Genomic DNA, 17,100 nt, shown 5'->3' with positions numbered 1-17,100 from the left:
GTTTGGGGCATGCGGATAAGGTCGTCCGTGGTGGTCGTCAGGTACCCGTACAGTGCCCTGACCACCCAGGGATCGCACTACTGATCCCTGAGCTGTCACATCCTCGCGTATACGGACCATTCCGCCAGGTGGCCTTTGTTCTGGCTGACTGACGGCCATAGGGGAGAGCGTTCATTCATGATGGCTTCGTGGCTGATATTTTTGTCATAGAAACGACCGAAGTTATCAGCCGACAGCCGCGAGGCCCCAACAGTCTTTTTCAGGCAGACCGCAGTTCAGTACAAATCGTCATGACGCCAGAAACTTCACCTCCTCGGTCACCCCATGAGAGGAAAGAAAACCAAGCGGCTGGGGGGGGGGGGGGGGGGGGGCAACTAATCCCCTCTGTCCCTGGTTTGCATTTGGGCAGATGGAGGGCCCTTTCTCTATGCTACGCCAGCGTTCTTTGTGGATAAAATTCAAAACGTCTTCGGCGAGCTCTCTTCCCTTAGTAAACTATGATGTCGTTCCATCTGAAGACGGCAAATCCTATCAACTCCTAGGCGTTATTCTCTTGCAACCAATTTGGTGATGTACCTGTAGTCATAACACCCCATAAAAACTCAAACATAATGCTAAGATTAATTTTACATCGGGACCTAACGCCGCAGACGGATGAACTATACAAACGTTTGAGGAAGCGAGGGACCCACTTGGTACTTCCCTTAGTTGAGGGCCGGCAGACAAAAAGATTGACACGGAGCAATCATCCTCGCTTTTGAAGGGGCTTCGCTTCCAGAGAAGTTGAAAATCATCGTTTACCACTGCGATGTGAAGTCGTATTCCCCACCTCCGATGAGGTGTTTTAAATGAGAACACTTTGGGTGTACGACTTTCCGATGTACTTACGCCCCCATTTGTAGAGACTGTGGCCGACTGCTTCATGAAAACTTACAATGTGGGCTACCACCTGTCTGTCTGTTGCGGGAACGACCATCCTCCCCGATCCCCGAAGTGAACAACCGTAACTAAGGAACACATCAAAATACTGGAACTGAAGAACTCCAAACGCCGCTCGTATTTTGAAGCTGGTTTACATCGTGTCTCCACGATATCGACTTTTGCCAATATTGTGGCCAGGTCGTCGGCAGTACCTTGCATATTTACTCCCTCGATGTCGACCTCCGACCATAGGGACGATGGGACCTGCCGTCACGTCGTTGTTACAGAACCATCTTCAGGAATCTCGGTTCTCTGCACCTGGCCGGAGAAGCAACGTTCTCCTACGTGAAGCGGTGTCAGTGCTTCATTTCGGGAAGACACTCCCCAAAAACCTGCAAACCAACATCTCGGCACCTTCCAGTGGCTGAAGGAGACACCGAATGGATGTCTCACGGCTGCCGGCTGTTATTCGGCTTCTTTGCTCGGCGTCTGGGTGTTTATGTTGTCCTCATCATTTCATCACCATTTGACTGAGGCTAGATTGGACTGTGTAAAAATTGGGGCTTTGTACGGGCGCTGATGACGGCGCAATTGAGCGCCACACAAACCAGTCATCATCATCATCATCCTCTTCCGCTCCTACATCCACAGCGAATTGGCTATCAGAAGAGTCTCGACCGCCAAAAGCAGCGAAAGCGAAACCTCCGGAGAACACACAGGTGAGTCCAGATCTCCTCCCTCCCCCCCTCGCCGTCCGGCTCCGAACCGATGTTCTTTCATGTTGTTCTACCCTGCCGCCCCTTCCCCCACCACCTGGTGACAGACGTTATCCTGTCGTCTTGGCTCATTGAAGTCTAACCTAGACACGCTTAACGTGACAATTCATTGAAACTGCAGTGGATATTACTGTCTCTTGCAACAACGAATCCCTTCCTGTTCTAGCATCTGTGTTGCTCTCATTGGCGTCGTGAACAGCCAACCTGAGCCTGGTTTTTAGCCGTTTCCCACGCTTGCTTGGGCGAATGCTGGTCTGGTCCCCAAACCTGCCTCAGAAAATAATGTACCCAAACAGCTGAAACACGGTAACTTCATACGATTCTCAAGACAGATAGAGTTCGAGACTTCCGTGCCATAGGTTAAGTGGCGACTCCGCCCACTGGAAAGCTATCGGTCCATAAAATTAAAATAAAAGAAATTTGCAAAAATCATGAAAAACAGCCAACCCTGTGCGATGGGATAAACGTTAGGAAAGAGAGAACGTCAGTGGAAAGATGTAATTCGATGTATTTATTATACCAGAACCGTTTATAGCCTAAAATAACGCCACAACAATGTAAATTCAACGTGTTGCATGTGAATGTATTTTAATAATGTCTCAGACAACTGGCGATACTGCTTGATAAACAGAGCTGAAACGCTCGTGTCGAAGTATAAGTTGCATTAATTCAGTTTCTCACAAACTTGACGTCAAAATTGGTAATATAGTTTAAGTAACTCTTCGAATCACAGAAGCGTTTTAGATTCATTTGCTTAGGCCCTCTTTATGATACTGGTCGCAGGTCTACTAGACTTCGCAGTAAGAGGACGATGCGAACAGTATTGCCTTAAAAATATAGCAATATAGAAATAATGGAAATAATGTGTGTAAAAGTTACATCTAAAAATTAAAAATAGGGTAGGGTTAACCGGTGATAACAGTAAATATTTGACATAATCACGTGGAAGAAGTCAGTGCCAGCTACTCCCAAATGTTAAAAACGAGTAACTTTGTTAACCCAAGTTTGAGAAACACCGTTTGACGATCCACGGTCCACATTTCTCATCATATCTAGGAAGGATGCATCAACATAGGGGGCGGATATTCGTGATTTCAGAGGAACTGGCACCTCTTACGATGTTGTTTGCGAGTTGTATGAACTGTCAGCCCATCCGGTCGCATACTGACAGAGCACTGTTGATACTTCTACCTTAGCGACATTTCGAAACAAGCTTCCGTCATCATGCAGACACGTTGGTCGGCGGACGAGATGCTCCTAAAACTGTGAAATCGGTTTGGCCATTGCAGCCTCATTTCCTGTGGCACATTGATTTTCGTGCGGTCTCAGCAGCAGCGAACGCAAATAGGATTACGGGTTTAACGTATTTCGCGTGTTCTCTGCAGGGAGGGGGATTGCAGAGCACAGTTTGCGAATCGTGACAGTACAATGATTAAATGGCCGCATTAACGTTTCGATTTCTGTAGTTAGCAAAGAAACAAGTTTCTCGTTATGTCCCTACATTTACATGTACATTCCGCAAATCGTCTTACAATGTATAGCAGGGGATATTTCGTGAACCATTGTCATCCCCCTCCCCCTTTCCTATTCCATTCGCGAATAGTACTTGGGACGAATAACTGTCGTTGAACCTTCGTATGAGTACATAGTTCATTATTTTAGTCTTGGTCATTCCGTGAAACGTATTTAGGAGGAAGTACTACACTCCTGGAAATTGAAATAAGAACACCGTGAATTCATTGTCCCAGGAAGGGGAAACTTTATTGACACATTCCTGGGGTCAGATACATCACATGATCACACTGACAGAACCACAGGCACATAAACACAGGCAACAGAGCACGCACAATGTCGGCACTAGTACAGTGTATATCCACCTTTCGCAGCAATGCAGGCTGCTATTCTCCCATGGAGACGATCGTAGAGATGCTGGATGTAGTCCTGTGGAACGGCTTGCCATGCCATTTCCACCTGGCGCCTCAGTTGGACCAGCGTTCGTGCTGGACGTGCAGACCGCGTGAGACGACGCTTCATCCAGTCCCAAACATGCTCAATGGGGGACAGATCCGGAGATCTTGCTGGCCAGGGTAGTTGACTTACACCTTCTAGAGCACGTTGGGTAGCACGGGATACAAGCGGACGTGCGTTGTCCTGTTGGAACAGCAAGTTCCCTTGCCGGTCTAGGAATGGTAGAACGATGGGTTCGATGACGGTTTGGATGTACCGTGCACTATTCAGTGTCCCCTCGACGATCACCAGTGGTGTACGGCCAGTGTAGGAGATCGCTCCCCACACCATGATGCCGGGTGTTGGCCCTGTGTGCCTCGGTCGTATGCAGTTCTAATTGTGGCGCTCACCTGCACGGCGCCAAACACGCATACGACCATCATTGGCACCAAGGCAGAAGCGACTCTCATCGCTGAAGACGACACGTCTCCATTCGTCCCTCCATTGACGCCTGTCGCGACACCACTGGAGGCGGGCTGCACGATGTTGGGGCGTGAGCGGAAGACGGCCTAACGGTGTGCGGGACCGTAGCCCAGCTTCATGGAGACGGTTGCGAATGGTCCTCGCCGATACCCCAGGAGCAACAGTGTCCCTAATTTGCTGGGAAGTGGCGGTGCGGTCCCCTACGGCACTGCGTAGGATCCTACGGTCTTGGCGTGCATCCGTGCGTCGCTGCGGTCCGGTCCCAGGTCGACGGGCACGTGCACCTTCCGCCGACCACTGGCGACAACATCGATGTACTGGGGAGACCTCACGCCCCACGTGTTGAGCAATTCGGCGGTACGTCCACCCGGCCTCCCGCATGCCCACTATACGCCCTCGCTCAAAGTCCGTCAACTGCACATACGGTTCACGTCCACGCTGTCGCGGCATGCTACCAGTGTTAAAGACTGCGATGGAGCTCCGTATGCCACGGCAAACTGGCTGACACTGACGGCGGCGGTGCACAAATGCTGCGCAGCTAGCGCCATTCGACGGCCAACACCGCGCTTCCTGGTGTGTCCGCTGTGCCGTGCGTGTGATCATTGCTTGTACAGCCCTCTCGCAGTGTCCGGAGCAAGTATGGTGGGTCTGACACACCGGTGTCAATGTGTTCTTTTTTCCATTTCCAGGAGTGTATGTTGCGTGAATCTTCTTGGTCAGTACATTCTCGGATTTCAACAGAGAACTTCTCCGTGATACCAAAAACCACTCCTTCAGTGTGTGCTTGGGGATGGGTGAGTCTTTCAGTAATGCTCAGGTGCTTATTAGACGAAGATGCGACGAAACCTGCTGCTTTATCTTTTCTTTTAACCAAGAAAGGTCAGCGCGTTTAGCAAATGCGTCACGTTTGTCCATTATTATTTTTGCAACTGGGAAAGGATTTCATAGGATTTTCACAAAGTAGCTATGTTTGTACGTTCCCTGTCCCACATCATGAGATACAATCCAGAGGGACGATACTACGTGCCACATCTCTCTGATGTACTTGTTTTGTTATTTAATTAATTAATTTATTTATTTTGTCGTCGGGTGACCTCGTCCAGCTATCTAACGAATGTACTGGAAATTAATACCATACACCATGGCTTTAGAAATTTCATATTATTTTATGCAAAAAATGGTACTGCAGTCAGATTACAATATTAAAGTAAAAGATTTATATTCCAGAAACATTTATTGTATACTTACATTCACTTTGAGGAAGAATGTAATGTTCTGTAGGATGTATCGCACTGAAAGAACCGAGCGAGGTGGCGCAGTTGTCAGCACACTGGACTCTCATTCGGGAGGACGACGGTTCATTCCCGCGTCCGCACATCCTTATTTAGGATTTCCCGTGATTTCCCAAAGTCGCTTCAGGGAAATGCCGGGATGGTTCCTTTGAAAGGCCACGGCCGAATTCCTTTCCACCCTCCCCTTATCCGATGTGACCGTTGACCTCACTGTTTGGTCCCCACCCCTCAAATCAATGAATCAGCCAACCAACCAACCGTCCTGAAAGTCATAAACTGAGCATTGAAAGAACATGAACTGGAAGCAGCAACATTCTGGTGAATACGGATCCGCAATAGAACCGTTTACATATTGGCCTTCAAGACCACCTGATCGTTCCTATATCTGTTGATGCCGACAGTTTGATGAGTAGTTGATATTTCAGATAGCTGATGACTTTCCTCGTGTTTATACACCCAAATAGAATGTGCGTTTTGTATTCGTCGTCACCGCACTCACGGAAAGGGCCTGGTATTTTTGTTGACGAGAGGAAGAGTTGTCCGAATCTATGATAATGAAGCATCAAATAGGGCATAATGACCAATAATTGCCACCCGCAGTGGCTCTCACGGTATCATAACAACGATCTGTGTCTTCAGTACTGAAGGTTTCGTAGTGCTTCCTCTTGCTGCTTGCGAGTTGTTTCATTCGTAATTCCAATATTTCCTGATGAGGTCCTTCATTTTGTGACTGAGTGTTTTGTAGTTGATAGAGACACAGTGGTGTGTGTGTGTGTGTGTGTGTGTGTGTGTGTGTGTGTGTGTGTGTGTGTGTTCAAATGGCTCTGAGCACTATGCGACTTAACTTCTGAGGTCATCAGTCGCCTAGAACTTAGAACTACTTAAACCTAACTAACCTAAGGACATCACACACATCCATGCCCGAGGTAGGATTCGAACCTGCGACCGTAGCAGTCACGCAGTTCCAGATTGAAGCGCCTAGAACCGCACGGCCACAACGGCCGGCTAAGAATCTATCCTTTGTCAAAGTCGCTTAGGTCAGATGGATTTCCCCGTTCGCGGCCCTTGTCGTCGCTACAATAATTCCCTATTTCTCTCTCACCTCGGCTTGTACACTTTAAGCCGTCCTCATGCGGGACGAGGCAGCTGACATTGACGTGGACGCGGATGGGATATCCGACCTCAGCAGTGACAGCACCGTCGCCATACGGGACGAGCTGGTTAACGTGATTAGCGCTCTCCAACGGCCGTTATCTGCCTTATTGCGAATACATAGAAAGAAGGATCCTTTATTGTATGATTATATGATAGCGGAACAAACACTGGTAGCAGTTACTTCTGTAAAATATCTGGGAGTATGCGTACGGAACGATTTGAAGTGGAATGAACACATAAAATTGTTGGTAAGGCGGGTGCCAGATTGAGATTCATTGGGAGAGTCCTTAGAACATGTTGTCCACCAACAAAGGAGATGGCTTACAAAACACTCGTTCGACCTATACTTGAGTAGTGCTCATCAGTGTGGGATCCGTATCAGGTCGGGTTGACAGAGGAGATAGAGAAGATCCAAAGAAGAGCGGCGCGTTTCGTCACAGGGTTATTTGGTAAGCGTGATAGCGTTACGGAGATGTTTAGCAAACTCAAGTGGCAGACTCTGCAAGAGAGGCGCTCTGCATCGCGGCGTAGCTTGCTGTCCAGGTTTCCAGAGGGTGCGTTTCTGGATGAGGTATCGAATATATTGCTTCCCCCCGACTTATACCCCCCGAGGAGATCACGAATGTAAAATTAGAGAGATTCGAGCGCACACGGAGGCTTTACGGCAGTCGTTCTTCCCGCGAACAATACGCGACTGGAACAGGAAAGGGAGGTTATGACAGTGGCACGTATAGTGCCCTCCGCCACACACCGTTGGGTGGCTTGCGGAAGAGAAAGTCGCGAAGAAGATTCTGAACTCCTCGATGGTTTGAACAGCGAATTTCTTTGCAGAGCAGCACTACAGAATGGTGTACATACTAGTAGAAATGATTCGTTAACTTAGATTGAATATAGTTGAGGTATAGTGTGTCATGTTAGTTTGCGCTTGCATAACATCCATATTCAAGGCGTTCCATTCAGTACCAACACTGAAATAATGTACTTCACCACATAGATTTCAAGATCAAGTTTCAGTCGTCATTTTACTCGAATGGAAGAGGAGATTTATTTGCGAAGTTGCTGACTGTGTATTTAATGGCAATACACAAACATGAGCGAGTCCATAAGCCCAGAGATAGGTACGTATACTTTATAGGAAGTTTCATAATAGCAGAAACTCCCAGTGTGTAACTTGTTTACTTTCTGACAGACAGTCAGTCCGGTTAACATTTCTGGGCACTGGGGAAACATTCCAGTCGTTAGTCTTTGGAACAAGAACTGCAGCAAAAACATTATAAATAATAAATAACTTGGGTTTTTCGGATAATACTGTATTAAATTGAATAAGAAAATCAAAGGTTTAAAAAGAAATTGGGAGGACGTCAATACGAACTAACTGCGTCTCTTTTCGCAACGTATAACCCACGACATTGCCAATTGCGCTGCACCTTCCACGTAATTAATGTCACCTCCTTATCTGGTTACAACGTGTAAAGACGGTATGGACATATGTCATTATTCGATATTTAACATGCAAACTGTAACAAAAAGACATTGATATATCATCATTGTGCCGTAGCATCGAACCTGTATCTTCGCAGTCCACAAATTGAAACATGAGCTACAGGAAGCCGTTACCTGCCGATATGGAGTTTCCTCTTACTTTATTATAACAAATCGCAACTAAAATGACGCGTTTTCGAGAGATCCTCGATTTGCTGCGTGTTTCGTACCACGTACTTTGTGAGAGAGAAACCCCACCCAATATGACGTTTAATACCGTACAATATGGCGGTTCATGTTCTGTTTCTAACGTAAAACGATGTCGCATCTCATTGACCATGTTACTCTCAACGAAGCAAAAATCTGACATGTCAGATTCTTTATTTTACGCTCTGCAGTGTAGTGGAAAGTGGAATCCCACACTGCGACGTCACCAACTCCTCGCTCCGTGAGACGACGGCTTTACCACCAGGCACAGTGCAGTACAGTGGGCGGTGGTCGTAATGTTTTACGCCATCAGTGAATATTAACTTTGTAGGACACCGGTTCCTATTTGTACTAACCGGAAATCCAGACCAATTCGTCAGTACTCTAAGAATTCTTCTGCTTCAAAAGATCCCAGGCGTAAAGCATCGAAGACATTGGAAATGAGGAGGTCCTGTGTAACAGTTCTTTATTTTTGTGCAACAAAACTTCGTTCTTGAGATTACCGGTTGTAACTGAACATGTAGGCAACATCGCGCTTCCGCGAAACGGTCCCGAACATAAGCCGTTCTACGGAAGGAGTCAAACCATTCTCACAGACAGGTGTTTTTCTATGTCCATTCTTATGAAGATGAGGAATGTTCCATATAAATGCCCTTTCTGGCCCAAAGTCAAACTCTTTGTTCTGTTTTCAGTGATAACGCTATCGCTGAGCCTTTATATCATAACAGAAGGAGAAACAAAATTAATGGACTCTCAACTCTCCACGTAGGCATTAGTGACGGGTGTGCAGGCGAATAGCACAAAATGTCACTGAATTTTTCAAAATTAATGGACGCTCAACTCTCCACGTAGGCATTAGTGACGGGTGTGCAGGCGAATAGCACAAAATGTCACTGAATTTTTTCAGTCGTATTTATTAATAATTCGTGAGCGAAAAATCAGATTTTCGCAGTAATGTTGATGTGAAGCGATTTCGAATATGTGAGTTTCTACCAAACTTAACAAATTTATTGTTACGTAATTTCAAATTCATCTAAGAGACCACATAATGAAAGTAACAACATTCGTCGTATTCCTACTATAAACAGTGCAATCGATCAGAAATGAACGCCAAAATTTTAAACATTGTACCTACCTGTTACTTGCAGTTTTAAACTGCCTATCGTAAACCACAGGTTACTTTAGCACAGTGGTGGTCAACCTGGCCTTAGCGCCCACTAGTGGAAGTTTCGGCTTTCATGGTGGGCGTTAGGTGGTAGAGGTTTTGAAAACGTTTCCATTAGGTTTTGCTAAAGTTTCGACGTAAAAATTTGGTAAGTAATTGCTTGAGCTTTCTGTAATTTAGATTTATAAATTTTATGTAGGAAGTTACTTCCCTACTGTATAAATTAACACTATTATAGAACCAGTGGATGGTTAGAAAATTTTACTACTGAGATACAAAAGTGGACGGTAGGGAAGAAAGGTTGGCTATCTCTGCTTTAGCACAACGTATTTTACTCGCCTTAAAAGAAGTCATGTTCGTATGGAATCACACATAAGACCTATGTGCCTGAATTAGTTCTGCGTTATCTTTTAGTGTCGTGGGAATAAGTATCACCGACATTTGAAATACACGACAAGGAAATTAGTGGCGTTAATGATTTCTCTCAGAAGCAACAACTAGAGACTTCCGTCTCGGCTAATGTTACGTCGTTCTTAAAGTAGCGTTTTGCCACTTCAGTATACATCTGCAGCTCATACCTATGTTATACAGTTTCTATAAATATTACTTTTTATTACATACATTCATTGTTTATGCTGAAAAATTTCTTGTTTAAATTTAAAGACAACCATTATTGAATACACACAGATTTTTTTTTCTTTATTGTTAATTTCACACCTGATAAAGGTAGGCCAGCAGCGACATACTACGCCGCTCTTCGGCCACAGATAAAACTAATGATACAAAAGAAAGTTACTCCAGAATTTTGTTCTCACAAAATTTGAATGGGTTACGAGAAAAAGTCCCTCACCGTGGATGTTTCATTACTTACAGAATCTTTATACGTGTGCCATCAAACCGTTATATTTGCGTCATTAATAAAGTACCAAAGAAGCCTAAATGAAAAATTAAAATATTACGTGAAAATATCAAGCAGGCTAGCGAAGTGTTCCGGTAAGCTCGCCCGCGACGTGACCGCCAGCGCCATCTCGTAGGGAGAACGCTCACGCATGCGCCTTGTCTGCTGCGTATGTTCTTTGGAGCGCTAGCGTGCGGCGCTGTGCCGCGAGGCAGTCACAACGCGTCGTTCTTTCGCACAGAGAGATTAACTGGTCCAAGAAAAACTTGTTTGATGCTCGGCATTGAATTTTACTTTGGCAGCTTTGCATACGTGAATACATATTTATGAAATAACGAGTTTATAACGGGGGTTATTTTACTTGCTACTTGAAACATGTTTCATGCTACCCACTGCAGTATATATACAGTTTCTGTAGAGTGACGTAAGAGCCACGTCAAGCGTTGCAATGATGATTCCATCTTTCGGGTCTGAGACCTGATGAAACCCATCCCAACACCTTCTGAGCAACGCAAATAGTTATTATGGTTAAGGTGAAAAATAATGGGTGCTACGTTCTGACAGTGAAAGCAACTTATGCTTGGCTATTTCGTGCTGAATTGCATACAGTCAATCTGTAATCAGCCATTTTAGATATTAACTCTTCTAAGCGTGACCCATATTTACTTAGCGTGGGTCCGTTGCATCTTGTATGTCTAACATTTTCTGGATATTTTCATTCACGAATATTTTGTTTTGAGGTTTATCAGTAAAAAACAAGTCAGTTGAATTATTTTCAATATTTTATGAAGTTAAAAGAGTATGTTTTTAATCCTGAATAATTTTCTTTCAGTAAATTATGTTATGTAAACTGAAACATGGGCTACCAGTATTATTTATCACAAACTGTTCACAAATTGGTGAATATGGTATTGACAAAGAACAAATCATTAAACAAAAAAGCATCACATTAATTTTTAGTTATTGCTATGGTCCTGGCACACTTACTTTGTGGACATGCAGCACATTGTCTTTATTTTTCTGTCCTTTGAAGCAGGACGTAATGAACACTTTTTCTTCTGACGAGTTAGTGGTGTTACTACTGCTATTTTTGTTTAATGTTTGAGGAATAGTAGTCAACTTCTACATATCCAGGTAAAAAGGCTTCTGTAGAAGATATTCTGATCATAAAAGGCTAGAGCAACTCCATTGAAAGTTCCTTGATGTCAAGTCTCCTCTTGTGCAAAAGCTCTTCGTGTTATGTGGGATGTGTTATGTAAGTAAAATAAGGTAGTTAGAGTGCGTATGTCCCTTACGTTGCATCAGGGAACCATGGCGTCAGCGTTTAGTTTGTCTTTTCCATGCATAATTGCGCACTAGCTGATTCATAACAGCCAAACCACCCTTCGTTTGGTTATAAAAATTCGCTCTCAGGCTTTCGTTTCGCATGTTCAAATGGTTCAAATGGCTCTGAGCACTATGGGACTCAACTGCTGTGGTCATAAGTTCCCTAGAACTTAGAACTACTTAAACCTAACTAACCTAAGGACATCACACACATCCGTGCCCGAGGCAGGATTCGAACCTGCGACCGTAGCGGTCGTGCGGTTCCAGACTGTAGCGCCTTTAACCGCTCGGCCACTTCGGCCGGCGTTTCGCATGTTGTTCATCTGTAGCATTATCATGATGTATCGTAGGAGGATTATGTACACACTTGTGCCTCTGGTGGAAAAACTGATGACTGTCATTTCTTTCATAAATGCAAATAGACTTACCTACTACTATTTGGCTTAATCTCTTTTGGAATTTCTCTTTTATTCATCCTCATTGTTTCCCAAACAGTTACGTTTTTACTCAAGAGATGTTCTATCAATGGTACACTTGTACTACAAAAAGCGCCGCGCATAAAAACGTTATTTTTCAGTGCTCATGCTTCGGCTTTTATTGGTGATAAAAAGGTAGGATCAAGTGTTTCGGACAGCCCTTGGGCTAGCTACCATTTGTACACCCAACAGAGGGATTGTTTTAGTATCACTACCATACAGTACATGATCAAAGCATGAGTATGACGCAGTTTCTCCTGCTTAGCTAAATAACAGATGGACTGGTTCTTTTTGCATTTGTTGTGGTCTACGGTGCGCTTGGTGGGACTTATGAAGGCACCATTAGTTCATGGGCGGTTCCTCGTAAAAGCCCACAAAAGGCCCCCCCCTTTTTTTACTATATTTTCGCAGTCACTAGTAGACGAATACTCAGCCGAGGATTCCAAGACAGCCGTGCACAGCAAATGGCTGAAATTTTTACGATATATTTCTAAGATTCCGACCTGGAACAACCTTGAAAATTTTCTTGATATCTTTTCCGTTCCGAGATACAGAAGTTTAAAGTTACCCTAATTATACATGTAAAATCGCATGTAAAATTCGGTGAGAGGTTATAAAGTGACGTAACATGGAAAAATTTGCTGTTAAGTGTCTCCGTTATCTGGCAACCCAATGTTGTAGTGCTGAAGCACAGGTTTTGCGTTGTTTCAGTTTCACATAAGTAAACTATCTAAATTTTACTGACCAATACATTTCTTTCCCTGTGAGTTACATGCCCTGCTGTAGCAGCGAAAAAATGAGAACCAGCGGAAAAGTGTTCCTGTCGGAGTACAAAAAAATGCGAATATGTTCCTATTTATGTGAAAGACTCTGACTCGAAAGTTATTTATGAGCTGCCTCATTCTACCTTACTCACGACATTTAAAATTTTTCCCAAAAATTTTGGCATGCGAACATATTCGCGCTGTTTCCATGCGGAGCGAGTAGCAGTGGCAATGAGAAGGAAAAGTAATAAATACTGGAAGACAGCAGACAGTGATTCGAGCTAACAAAAGTGTGAAAGAGACAGTACCGGGGGAGGGGGGGGGGGGGGAAATAAAGTGGAAGTGGGTGACAGCCAGTGATAATGTGAGAGCATATGACATATGACAACGAGGAAGAGAGAGATAGTGACTGTGAGAAGACATAGCTGCAGTGGGAAGGAAGGAATGAGATTAGCAGTAAGAGAGAGCAAGAGCGAAACGTGACAATGGAAGGAGACTGACGCTGTGACACAGGAGACGATGACGAGGAGACACAGAGTAATGACAACGATTTGCGCTGAATAAATGAGCGAGAAAGTGCAACTGGAGTGGATGGGTGAGTGAGTTACACGGAGGGCAGCAAGTAGATTCTGAGGTAAATTGCATGTTATAGACAAGAAACAGAAAAGAAAAGCGCGAATATGCTCGCGAGCCGGTTGGGAAAATTTTTAAAGTGCTGAGGAAGGTAGCTGGTATCACACTTTTGTCAGTCTTTTAAATAAATTGTGTGTAGGCGTTTTAGTTTGCACTGGGGAAAGGGGGTGGGGGGGGGGGAGCTTTCTCTCCATTGCGTACCATATCATTTGGAACAATACTTACACATGTACAAACTCTAGGGATTGATCGAAGAGAGGATATGGAACAAAAAAAATCTGAATTTATGTCCGGAAATCCATGGTTTCCATGCCAGAGAGCATTTATTCAATGGTATTTTGTTGCAGAGAATGTGATGTGATACGCACTGTACTATCTACATCTACATCAATGCTCCTCCGCAAGCCACCTGACGGTGTGTGGCGGAGGGTACCTTGAGTACCTCTATCGGTTCTCCCTTCTATTCCAGGCTCGTATTGTTCGTGGAAAGAAAGATTGTCTGTATGCCTCTGTGTGGGCTCTAATCTCTCTGATTTTATCCTCACGGTCTCTTCACGAGATATACGTAGGAGGGAGCAATATACTGCTTGACTCTTCGGTGAAGGTATGTTTTCGAAACTTCAACAAAAGCCCGAACCGAGCTACTGAGCGTCTCTCTTGCAGAGTTTTCAACTGGAGTTTGTCATCTCCGTAACGCTTTCGCGATTACTACGAGGTGCATTCAAGTTCTAAGGCCTCCGATTTTTTTTCTAATTAACTACTCACCCGAAATCAATGAAACTGGCGTTACTTCTCGACGTAATCGCCCTGCAGACGTACACATTTTTCACAACGCTGACGCCATGATTCCATGGCAGCGGCGAAGGCTTCTTTAGGAGTCTGTTTTGACCACTGGAAAATCGCTGAGGCAATAGCAGCACGGCTGGTGAATGTGCGGCCACGAAGAGTGTCTTTCATTGTTGGAAAAAGCCAGAAGTCACTAGGAGCCAGGTCAGGTGAGTAGGGAGCATGAGGAATCACTTCAGAGTTGTTATCACAAAGAAACTGTTGCGTAACGTTAGCTTGATGTGCGGGTGCGTTGTCTTGGTGAAACAGCACACGCGCAGCCCTTCCCGGACGTTTTTGTTGCAGTGCAGGAAGGAATTTGTTCTTCAAAACATTTTCGTAGGATGCACCTGTTACCGTAGTGCCCTTTGGAACGCAATGGGTAAGGATTACGCCCTCGCTGTCCCAGAACATGGACACCATCATTTTTTCAGCACTGGCGGTTACCCGAAATTTTTTTGGTGGCGGTGAATCTGTGTGCTTCCATTGAGCTGACTGGCGCTTTGTTTCTGGATTGAAAAATGGCATCCACGTCTCATCCATTGTCACAACCGACAAAAAGAAAGTCCCATTCATGCTGTCGTTGCGCGTCAACATTGCTTGGCAACATGCCACACGGGCAGCTATGTGGTCGTCCGTCAGCATTCGTGGCATCCACCTGGATGATACTTTTCGCATTTTCAGGCCGTCATGCAGGATTGTGTGCACAGAACCCACAGAAATGCCAACTCTGGAGGCGATCTGTTCGACAGTCATTCGGCGATCCCCCAAAACAATTCTCTCCACTTTCTCGATCATGTCGTCAGACCGGCTTGTGCGAGCCCGAGGTTGTTTCGGTTTGTTGTCACACGATGTTCTGCCGTCATTAAACTGTCGCACCCACGAACGCACTTTCGACACATCCATAACTCCATCACCACATGTCTCCTTCAACTGTCGATGAATTTCAATTGGTTTCACACCACGCAAATTCAGAAACGAATGATTGCACGCTGTTGAAGTAAGGAAAACGTCGCCATTTTAAGTATTTAAAACAGTTCTCATTCTCGCCGCTGGCGGTAAAATTCCATCTGCCGTACGGTGCTGCCATCTCTGGGACGTATTGACAATGAACACGGCCTCATTTTAAAACAATGCGCATGTTTCTATCTCTTTCCAATTGGAGGCCTTAGAACTTCAATGCACCTCGTAAATGATCCTGTAACGAAGCGCGCTGCTCTTCGTTGAATCTTCTCTATCTCTTCTATCAACCCTACCTGGTACGGGTCCCACACTGCTGAGCAGTATTCAAGCAGTGGGCGAACAAGCGTACTGTAACCTACATCCTTTGTTTTCGGATTGCATTTCTGTAGGGTTCTTCCAATGAATCTCAGTCTGGCATCTGCTTTACCGACGATCAACTTTATATGATTATTCCATTTTAAATCTCTCCTAATGCCTACTCCCAGATAACTTATGGAATTAACTGTTTCCAGTTGCTGACCTGCTATATTGTAGCTAAATGATAAAGGATCCTTCTTTCTATGTATTCACAGCACATTACACTTGTCTACATTGAGATTCAATTGCCATTCCCTGCACCATGCGTCAATTCGCTGCAGATCCTCCTGCATTTCAGTACAATTTTCCATTGGTACAACCTCTCGATATACCACAGCATCATCCGCAAAAAGCTTCAGTGAACTTCCGATATTATCCCTAAGGTCATTTATGTATATTGTGAATAGCAACGGTCCTACGACTCTCCCCCATGGCAAAATCTGAAATCAGTCTTACTTCGGAAGACTTCTCTCCATTGAGAATGACATGCTGCGTTCTGTTATCTAGGAACTCTCCAATCCAATCATACAATTGGTCTGATAGTCCACATACTCTTACTTTGTTAATTAAACGACAGTGCGGAACTGTATCGAACGCCTTGCGGAAGTCAAGAAACACGGCATCTACTTGGGAACCCGTGTCTATGGCCCTCTGAGTCTCGTGGACGAATAGCGCGAGCTGGGTTTCACACGATCGTCTTTTTTGGAAACCCATGCTGATTCCTACAGAGTAGTTTTTTGGTCTCCAGAAAAGTCATTATACTCGAACATAATACGTGTTCCAAAATTCTACAACTGATCGACGTTAGAGATATAAGTCTACAGTTTTGCACGTATGTTCGACGTCCCTTCTTGAAAACGGGAATGACCTGTGCCCTTTTCCAATCTTTTGGAACGCTGTGCTCGTCTAGAGACCTACGGTACACCGCTGCAAGAAGGGGGCAAGTTCGTTCGTGTACTCCGTGTAAAATCGGACTGCTATCCCATCAGGTCCAGCGGCCTTTCCTCTTTTGAGCGATTTTAATTGTTTCTCTATCCCTCTGCCGTCTATTTCGATATCTACCATTTTGTCATCTGTGCGACAATCTAGAGAAGGAACTACAGTGCAGTCTTCCTCTTTGAAACACTTTGGAAAAAGACGTTTAGTATTTCGGCCTTAGTCTGTCATCCTCTTTCAGTACCATTTTGGTCACAGACTGTCTGGGCATTTTGTTTTGATCTACCTACCGCTTTGACATAGGACCAAAATTTCTTAGGATATTCTGCCAAGTCAGAACATAGAAGTTTACTTTCGAATTCATTGAACGCCTCTCGCATAGCCCTCCTCTCACTACATTTCGCTTCGCGTAATTTTTGTTTGTCTGCAAGGCTTTGGCTATGTTTATGTTTGCTGTGAAGTTCCCTTTGCTTCCGCAGCAGTTTTCTAACTCG

The 17,100-nt window shown here is 44.7% G+C and overlaps 1 protein-coding gene across 1 annotated transcript in view; it reads left to right on the top strand.

Annotated features, from left to right (window-relative positions):
- The window catches only part of LOC126177117 (uncharacterized), a 571,356-nt gene that overhangs the window by 17,081 nt on the left and 537,175 nt on the right, over positions 1 to 17,100 (top strand). The window lies entirely within an intron of this gene.

Source organism: Schistocerca cancellata, chromosome 3 (assembly GCF_023864275.1).
Source record: "Schistocerca cancellata isolate TAMUIC-IGC-003103 chromosome 3, iqSchCanc2.1, whole genome shotgun sequence".
In the NCBI taxonomy this organism is placed as follows: Eukaryota; Metazoa; Arthropoda; class Insecta; order Orthoptera; family Acrididae; genus Schistocerca; species Schistocerca cancellata.
This window is presented reverse-complemented; position numbering and strand designations above follow the sequence as displayed.